Here is a 9,718-nt window from a genome sequence, read left to right on the forward strand (position 1 = left end):
GACATTTTACCTTAAAAGACTATAAATGAGTATAGTTCATGTCAGACCATCTGGCCCAGTTACACAGTGGCTTTCCAAATAAGATATTTGAAAATTTATATTGATTTTTGTAAAATGACTTCAAGAGAATGCATTGATTATTAAATTCCATTAAAGTCTCAAACTTTCATCTCCAGTTTCTGCTGCAAAGTTTACTGTTCTGAACTATTTATTTCCCAGATGCCTCCCATCAAAGCTGATTGGTATTAAACTATTTATTTTAGTCTCCTTCCTTTTATAAGCTCAATTGTGTCCCCCCGGCAAATTCGTATGTTGAAACCCTAACCCCCAGAAACTCAGGATGTGACTGCAATTGGAGATAGAGCCTTTGAAGAAGTGAGTAAGTTAAAATGAGGCCACTAGGGTGGGCCCTTTAGGGTGGGCCCTAATTCAATCTTACTGCTTCTTATAAGAAGAGGAAATCTGGACATACAAGGAGATAATGGGGAGGCATATGCATGGAGGAAAGGCCACATGAGGACACAGTGAGAATGTGGCCACCTGCAAGCCAGGAAGAGAGCCCTTAGAAGAAACCAACCCAGCTAGCACCTTGGTCTTGGACTTCCAGCCTCCAGAACTGTGAGGAAATAAATTTCTGTGTGGTCATTTAAGCCACCCAGTCTGTGGTATTTTGTTACAGCAGCCCTAGCAAACCAATACACTTCTTTAGCTATGAGCCTCTCCAAAGCAGATACCATGTCATATTCAACTTTGTGTCTTTCACAATTCCTTGAACATTAAAGGCACTCTTCAAATGTTTATCTTATTTAGAGGTGCCAGTGTACTGGCAGCCCTCGCTCGCTCTAGGCACCTCCTCGGCCTCAGCGCCCACTCTGGTCACGCTTCAGGAGCCCTTCAGCCCGGCGCTGCACTGTGGGAGCCCCTTTCTGGGCTGGCCAAAGCCTGAGCCGGCTCCCTCAGCTTGCGTGGGTGTGTTGAGGGAGAGGCGCGGGTGGGAACCGGGGCTGCACACGGTGCTTGCCGGCCAGCGTGAGCTCCGGGTGGGCGTGGGCTCGGCGGCCCCACACTCGGAGCAGCCGGCCGGCGCCGCCGGCCTTAGGCAGTGAGGGCTTAGTAACTGGGCCAGCAGCTGTGGAGGGTGCGCGGGGTCCCCCAGCAGTGCCGGCCCGCCTGCGCTGCACTCGAATTCTCGCTGGGCCTTAGCTGCCTCCCTGCCGGGCAGGGCTAGGGACCTGCAGCCCGCCATGCCTGAGCCTTCCCCCCGCCGGCTCCCCGCCATGGGCTTCTGCATGGCCCGAGCCTCCCCAATGGGTGCCACCATCTGCACCACAGTGCCCCATCCCATCAACCCCCCCAAGGGCTGAGGAGTGCGGGTGCACTCCGATACTGGCCGGCAGCTCCGCCTGCAACCCCAGTGCACAATCCACTAGGTGAAGCCAGCTGGGTTCCTGAGTGTAATGGGGACTTGGAGAACGTTTATGTCTAGCTAAGGGATTGTAAATAGGCCAACCAGCACTCTGTGTCTAGCTCAAGGTTTGTGAATGCACCAATCAGCACTCTGTATCTGGCTAATCTGGTGGGGACTTGGAGAACTTTTGTGTCTAGCTCAGGGATTGTAAACACACCAATCAGCACTCTGTGTCTAGCTCAAGGTTTGTAAATGCACCAATCAGCACCCTGTGTCTAGCTCAGGGTTTGTGAATGCACCAATCAGTGCTCTGTGTCTAGCTAATCTAGTGGGGACTTGGAGAACTTTTGGGTCTAGCTCAGGGATTGTAAATGCACCAATCAGCACCCTGTCAAAACAGACCAATCAGCTCTCTGTAAAACAGACCAATCAGCTCTCTGTAAAATGGACCATACAGCAGGATGTGGGTGGGGCCAGATAAGGGAATGAAAGCAGGCTGCTGGAGCCGGAAGTGGTAATGTACTTGGGTCCTCTTTCACAGTGTGGGAGCTTTGTTCTTTCCCTCTTTGCAGTAAATCTTGCTGCTCTTCACTCTTTGGGTCCACACTGCCTTTATGAGCTGTAACACTCACTGCGAAGGTATGCAGCTTCACTCCTGAGGCCAGCGAGACCACGAACCCCCCAGGAGGAATGAACAACTCCAGACGTGCCACCGCCTTAAGAGTTGTAACACTTACCAAGAAGGTCTGCAGCTTCTCTCCTGAAGCCAGTGAGACCACGAACCCACCAGAAGGAAGAAACTCTGAACATGTCCGAACATCAGAAGGAACAAACTCCGGACATGCCGCCTTTAAGAACTGTAACACTCACCGCGAGGGTCCGTGGCTTCATTCGTGAAGTCAGTGAGACCAAGAATCCACCAATTCTGGAGACATTATTATTATGGTTTCAAGAATTGCTTCAAGTAACTTCATTTAGAGATTGATGATGAGGACCTACAAGACCAAACAATAACAATATATTCGATTCAAAACAATCTATGTAATATTTATGAGGTGGTAGATATACAAAGAGGAATAAGACTATGCCTACCTTCAAAGAGCTTATTACTGGTAAACTAGAGAGACGTGTAAACCAATCATTGCAATATTGCTTGATTAATTACAGTGGTGGAGTCGGGAAGAGGGCTGATATAGCTTATTTGTGTGTGCCCATCCAAATTTCATATTGAAATGTAATCTCCAGTGTTGAAGGTGGGGCCTGGTGGGGGGTGATTGGATCATAGGAGATTTCTCATGAATGGTTTAGCACCATCCCCCTTGATACCGTCCTCATGATAGTGAGTTCTCATGAGGTGGTTGTTTAAATGTGTGTAGCATCTCCCACCTTGTTCTCTTGTTCTTGCTTTCACCATGTGACATACCTGCTTCACTTTGCTTTCTACCATGATTAGAAGCTTCCTGAGGCCTCCCCAGAAGCAGATGCCACTATGCTTCCTCTACAGCCTGTAGAACCGTGAGCCAATTAAATCTCTTTTCTTGTAAATTACCCAGTGTCTGGCATTTCTTTACAGCAATGCGAGGACTGAGTAATACAGGGAGATAAGAAAATTCACAAGGGAAATCACACTTTAGCAGGTATTTAAAAGCTGCTTTGCTCATAGAACTATCTTCATTCATTTGGTTTTTGTTTGCTTGCTTTTTGAGACAGAGTCTCATTCTGTCGTCCAGGCTGGAGTGCAGTGGCATGATTTCCACTCACTGCAACCCCAGTCTCCCGGGTTCAAGCGATTCTCCTGCCTCAGCCTACTGAGTAGCTGGGATTACAGGAGCCTGCCACCATGCCCAGCTAATTTTTGTATTTTTAGTAGAGACAGGGTTTCACCATGTTGACCAGGGTAGTCTTGAACTCCCAGCCTCCGGTGATCCACCCGCCTCTGCCTCCCAAAGTGCTGGGATTACAGGTGTGAGCCACTGCACCCAGCCCACTCATTTGTTTTATGAGATAAACATATGTCTTACCTTTCTAAATGTACAGATGATTCAGTGGGGCACACCTGCTTGTTCTGTTGTACCTTCTATCCTCCCAGAGTATCCCAATTCTAATCTGTCTACTTCATCTCCAGTTGAATTATCCTAAATAGTGTTTTATCATATCACTCCCCTTTAAAAAAACTGCAGTAACTCCCAAATGTCTTTAGGACAATCTTCAAAATCTTTAACATCACATAAGATTCTTGAAAATTTGGCCTCAAACTATCATCCCTGTAACCTTATTTCTTTTTACCCCAACTCAACAATACTGACAACAATAGTCTCACTAAAAGCAGTTCCCTAGAACCAACTGGTAATGATTGTTTGGGCTACGTTTCATGAGGATAAGAATAATTCTTCTCTGGCCACCACAACTGCTCAAGTGGAGTCACCTAGTGTCTCTAAATCCACCATTATAACACAGTTGGCAAGCTCAATTTAAGAAGACAACTGCTTAGTTTGGGGTGGGGGGAGGGGGGAGGGATAGCATTGGGAGATATACCTAATGCTAGATGACGAGTTAGTGGGTGCAGCGCACCAGCATGGCACATGTATACATATGTAACTAACCTGCACAATGTGCACATGTACCCTAAAACTTAAAGTATAATAAAAAAAAAAAAAAAAAAGAAGACAACTGCTTGCTGATTCAAGGTTTTGTTAGCTCAGCAGGAAGGGATGTCATTAATGAATTCCAGCAAACCCGGAGGCTTGATGTTGTCGCTTTTGTTTTTTCTGTGTTCCTGCAGTTGAGTTGCAGTGATCTGGTGAAGGAATAGTTAGGCCAGAGTGGTTGTTACCGCAATAGAGAACCATCGTTGAAGATTTTTTAGTTTGATGCTACCCAAATAACATACTTTAGTCATCTGTAAAATGAAAGGGTTGAACAAGGCCATCTCCAAGGCCCTTTTCTGTTCTAAAATGCTATGATTCTATAATCAATAGCCTGACTTTTTTAAATGTGAGAAAGCCTCAAGAAACCCTTAAAATAAGCTTCTAGCTTCTTCATGCACACACAATTTATTTATTCAGAATTATATTATGTAATAATAGTAGTTATACATGACCTTAAAAACAGATTCATTCCTGAAATTTATTTTATTTCATTTGCCCTTTGAATATTTTTTATGTTTTATTTTAAAGTTTGTGAAGATATTTCCAATATAGCATACCACATAAGTCTCAACATCCATATATATTATTTAGAAAAAAATAGTTTTTAATTTATCCCAGGAATGATGTTTCTATATAAAAATACTGGATTTTAAGCGGGTAATTTCCTTGGACAAAAAGTATTGATCTCTACTATAAAATACATTTTGAAAACTAATAATTGAAGTATTTCTAAGTAGTTAAATGCTTTCATTCTTTAATGAAAATTACTATTCAGTGTTCATTTTATTTGTAATAAAAGATCAGCTGAATTTCTTAATGCAAAATGAGCTTGTCTCAGTGCTTTTTATTCTCACTTGAAACTCACCCAGCTCCTTATATCTAATTGGAAATCTCACCAATTTCAGAGAAAATTAATAATAATTCAGATGAACCATATTGGTTTCTAAATGGAAATGGAGGTATATGGTTTAGATTCACATATCTCCTCTATGATATCTGACATTAATGTACTCCCTTCATTTCTTTCTTCCTTCATCCAGCCCTCATTGTCTTCTCTCTTTAGCTCTGTTTTCTTCTCCTTCTTTTCACAGATATTTACTAAATAAATATAACGCTCATGTACCTGTGACCCTTATAGTTCTATCCCAGAATGGCATCATCAAAGGCACACAGTCCAAGAACAAACAGAAGTTCAAAAATAAAACAAGTCCTTTACTTGTGTTGTTCGAACACCAAGAAGAAAGCACACAGTTCACATCAACACTTCTTAAAATCCCTTTCTATGCTGTGCCATCCACTGTCCTCACACATCCCCGGTAGTCCCTCACTTCTTCTGTACAAGCCCCCAGAAAACTCTTCTTGTTCTTCTCTTACACTCTTTTTGCTCTTGATTCTTAGCGTAAAAATCCAAAAGAATCAAGACAGGGGAAAGGTTGGGAACTCATATATTAGTAATTTTTGTTCAATTCAAGGCATTTTTGTTCAAAATGCTTTGGAAGTTATATGGAGAAGCACAGACCCTACCTTCAAAAGCCTATAATCAAATGGAGGATATTCAGCATTTGTTGGGCACCTATAACAAGTCAAGCATTGTGCCAAGCACCATGGATATAAAAATTAATAAGCAAGAATGTCTGCTCTAGAGAAGCTGACAGCCCAATGCTGAGTGGCCACATGCAGAGATAAGTAAAATGCAATGTGATAAATGTTAAAATAAACTTTACACAGAAATTGCTATAAAAACTTGACAGAGCTTCCTTAAAAATGACTCACCAATACTCACAGTTAATGATATTAGCTTTATCCTTGTTACAGGAACTCCACTCTTGAATTGAAAACAATCGGTCATGGTTTCGTCATTCTCCCTGCACCTCTGCCTAACCAGTCCCCAGAATTTTGTGGCTTCATTCCTATTTCTAATAATATCTTCCCAATATATGATATGGTGGAGTGGGGATGGTGGGAGACAGGGAAAAAAAAAACCCTGGCTGTTATTTCCCAGAGGAAAGAAAATTAGAAATTATAACATCCATGATAGCATTGTTTGAACTATATGGTTTCAGCCTTATGAACTGTGAAACATATGGTCTGTTTTGTGTTGTATCCCATAGCAGTATGGTAGTCATAAAAATTTCACATAGATTAAAAAACAGAAGTCAGCCAGGTGTGGTGGTTCACACCTGTAATCCCACCACTCGAGCACTTTGGGAGGCCAAGGCAGAAGAATCACTTGAGGCCAGGAGTTTGAATCCAGACTGGTCAACAGAGCAAGACCCTGTCTCTACAAAGGAAAACTTTTACAATTAGCCGGGTGTGATGGTGTGTGCCTGTAATCCCACCTACTTGGGAGGCTGAGGCAAGAGGATCACTTGAGCCCAGGATTTCAAGGTTGCAGCAAGCCATGATCATACCACTGCACTTCAGCATGGACAACAGGTCAAGACCCTGTCTCAAAAAAAAACAAAAACAGAACAAAAAACAAGACAAAAAACCTACCACTATGTCCAAGTAATCCTGTCCTTCGTAATATTTTTACTCGTTTTTCCAGTGCTCTTATATCTGACTCTTGTAATTTCTTCCTAGATGGGCTCTGCTCCAGTGTCTCTCAATTCTAATCTATTTACTTTGCCTCCAGATTATCCTAAATAGTGCTTCATCATGTTACTCTCTTTAAAAACTGCAGTAACTTCCAAATATCTATGAACTTCAAATTCTTAGCTTTACATAAAGATTCCTGAAAATTTAGTTCCAAACTATCATCCCTGCAACCTTATTTATTTTCCCCTCTAATTCAATCATATACTCCAGTCAACTCAAATGCTCAGCCTCTCCAAGAAATGCCTGCTGATTTGTCTGCCTAGCAATGCATTTCCTGAGAACTGCTCCTTCTCCCTTTCAATAACAACGTTTCAGTTGTTTTTTCCTTCAAGGTAACTGTGATTGCCATTGATTGCCATTGGCGATTGATCCAGGGGTGACACCTGACCCAAGCTCGTCAAATGACGCCTTCCCCTGAGGAATTTAGAATGGGGACTGATCAAGTCCAGGCTCAGTCTGGCTGTCATTTTCTGCCACATAGACCAGAAGTAAGAAAAAGTTGATCTGCAGTAAGAAGTAAAGTAAACATTTAAAGAAGAGCAAAGACAAGAGTTAGAAAGGAAGGACTGCAATCTCAGTCCATTCTGTTCATCCAACCCCGCTGCATCCTACTCTTGGGACCCCAAGAATCACTGCTGCAGTCATAATAATAAATGCTCACATTTGCTTAAATGAGTTATATTGTTTGCACCCCAAAAGAATTGTAATTAATCTAATCATATTTTTATTTTTGACAGTTCACTTTGTCCACAATATGGAAGGAGGATGAGCTGCTAAGGGAAGAGAATAGAGGCAATGAGACCAGTCAAAGGACCACTGGAAGGATCCAGGAATGAAAATTCATCTTGATTGGATGTGGGAGGTAAGTTAGGGTGGCAAGGACTAAGGATGACCTGAAGCCTAGATGACTGGATAGAGTGGGAAGGAGAATACTGAAGACTTTAGGGGATGATGTTGAGCTCAGCAATGCATGAGATAAGTTATGTGGACGTACCTAGCACAATTCCTAGGCCACAGCAGGTGCGCTATAGATGTCAGTGTCCAAGGGCTCCCCCCATCCCTGTGTTTCATCTCCCCTGTTAGGTTGTAAGCAATTATAGGGCAGGGATTACATACTGCACTTCTCAATTGTCCTCACAGTGACTACTCAGGTCCTGGTACACTGTAGACACTCAGTAGATATTTGTTGATTTCCTTTTATGTTATACAAGACAAATTTTGTTTTGATTGCTTATAATAATATGTCTTTTCAAAAGAACAATCAGAATAGTGTGGTACAGACATGCTTTTTTAGACAAAGAATTGAAAGAATGCTTTCCTCACTATAATCATGTTTGATTTCAGAATGGTCTTGAAAAAATCTGAATTCTAATAGAGGATCATTTTCTTTTTGATGGGAAAGAAATAAGTAAAATCTATACTACCAAAATAAAAAGATTTTCATGTTTAAATATGTATAAATCTGAATGTGTTCAGCTAAATATCAATGCACAAAATACTCAAAAATAAATCTGAAAGCTAATACAGATCCTGACTCCTAATATAAACACAAACTAATCAAAGCCAAGAATTTAGATTCAGAAACAGCTCCTGCTGTTGAATCTCAATATGTATCTCAGATATTACTACAAAGCCTTTTGGAAATTAATTTCTTCTTAATTCTTTATACAAAAGATTATTTTCATTGTCCGTATATATTATCTCTACATATATTATCTCTATATATAATATATAATTCCATATAATATGTAATATTAAGTAATATAATTATTATAATATATATAATCTAGTATATGTATATTAGAAATACAGAGTGCAAATGTGGCAAGCATATTTCGATTAAATATTTAAAAATTCATCTTAACTAATTCCACTGCTAAGGAGATATAAAATCAATCCAAGAAAATCATGGCTAAGCAGGTTTTATTAACCTTAATTGAGAAGGCAAGAAAATGAGCCGTGATCCTTGTATTGCTGCTGTATGTGTCCAAAATATCTGTGTAGACTCGTGGGCATTGATGGAAGAGGACATAGCCTGAGAAGAAACCCTCGAATGTAGGAAATGCAGGCCACCTCCATATAAAATGTGACCTAAGAGGCAGTGAAATGTCCACCAACTGTGATGCCCAAAATTCCACCAGTGGGGGCATTCTTTAGAGTTAAGGAGGGTATTTCTAGAAATGTCTGTTAAAATGCAGACATTCACCAAAAGTGATTAAGCGTGGACCTCCTGATGCCTATAAACACATTGCCATGATTGGTATATTCAATAGCTCCCTGTCACCTAACACAGGACCATGACTTGGACCTTTGGCGTCATAGCCCTCTCGACCTCACTTCTTGCCATTCTGCCCTTCGCAGCAGATGATCCTCTCCACTTCCATGGCTGGTGTTCATATCTCAGATTAAATTAACTCTGTCAGAAAAGCCTTCTCTCACCACTTTAACCAAAGTACAGTCCTACTCTACTAGAGCTTCCTTCAGAGCAGCGACAACAATCTATTATTCTTTTATGTTGTCACTTATTTGTTTATTGTCTGTCTTCCTCAGTAGAATGTCAGTCTTTTGAGAGCAAGGACCTTGAGTGTATTATTATCCATTATAATCCTAGCTCCTAGAGCCAAACACTTAGTAAAGGATTCAAAAATATTTGCTGGCCGCGTTCAGTGGCTCATGCCTGTAATCCCTGCACTTTGGGAGGCTGAGGCAGGCAGATCACCTGAGGTCAGAAGTTCAAGACCAGCCTGGTTAAAACGGTGAAACCCCGTCTCTACTAAAAATACAAAAATTAACCAGGTGTGGTGGAGGGCGCCTGTAATCCCGGTTACTCAGGAGGCTGAGGCAGGAGAATCGCTTGAACCCAGGAGATGAAGGTTTCAGTGAGCCAAGATCTCACCATTGCCCTCCAGCCTGGGCAACAAGAGTGAAACTCCATCTCAAAAAAAATATGCTTTTTTTTCTCAAAAAAAAAAATACATATATATTTGCTAGTGGGTGGATGAATGGAAAAGTGATATAATATTTCTGGAAGTTGGTTTGGCTATTGAATGAAAAGACCTTAAAA

General features: G+C 41.5%; 1 long non-coding RNA gene across 1 annotated transcript in view; it reads right to left on the reverse strand.

The window, feature by feature from the left end:
• Nucleotides 1–9,086, reverse strand: part of LOC129526624 (uncharacterized) — a 38,585-nt gene extending 29,499 nt beyond the window's left edge. The window contains exons 1-2 of the long non-coding RNA XR_008671303.2: nucleotides 8,992–9,086; nucleotides 2,279–2,403 (exon numbers count right to left, since the gene is read on the reverse strand). This is a non-coding gene — a long non-coding RNA (uncharacterized lncRNA). The remainder of the gene's footprint in view (nucleotides 1–2,278; nucleotides 2,404–8,991) is intronic.
• Nucleotides 9,087–9,718: the final 632 nt, after the last annotated feature.

This window comes from Gorilla gorilla, chromosome 15 (genome assembly GCF_029281585.2).
Source record: "Gorilla gorilla gorilla isolate KB3781 chromosome 15, NHGRI_mGorGor1-v2.1_pri, whole genome shotgun sequence".
NCBI classification, from domain to species: domain Eukaryota; kingdom Metazoa; phylum Chordata; class Mammalia; order Primates; family Hominidae; genus Gorilla; species Gorilla gorilla.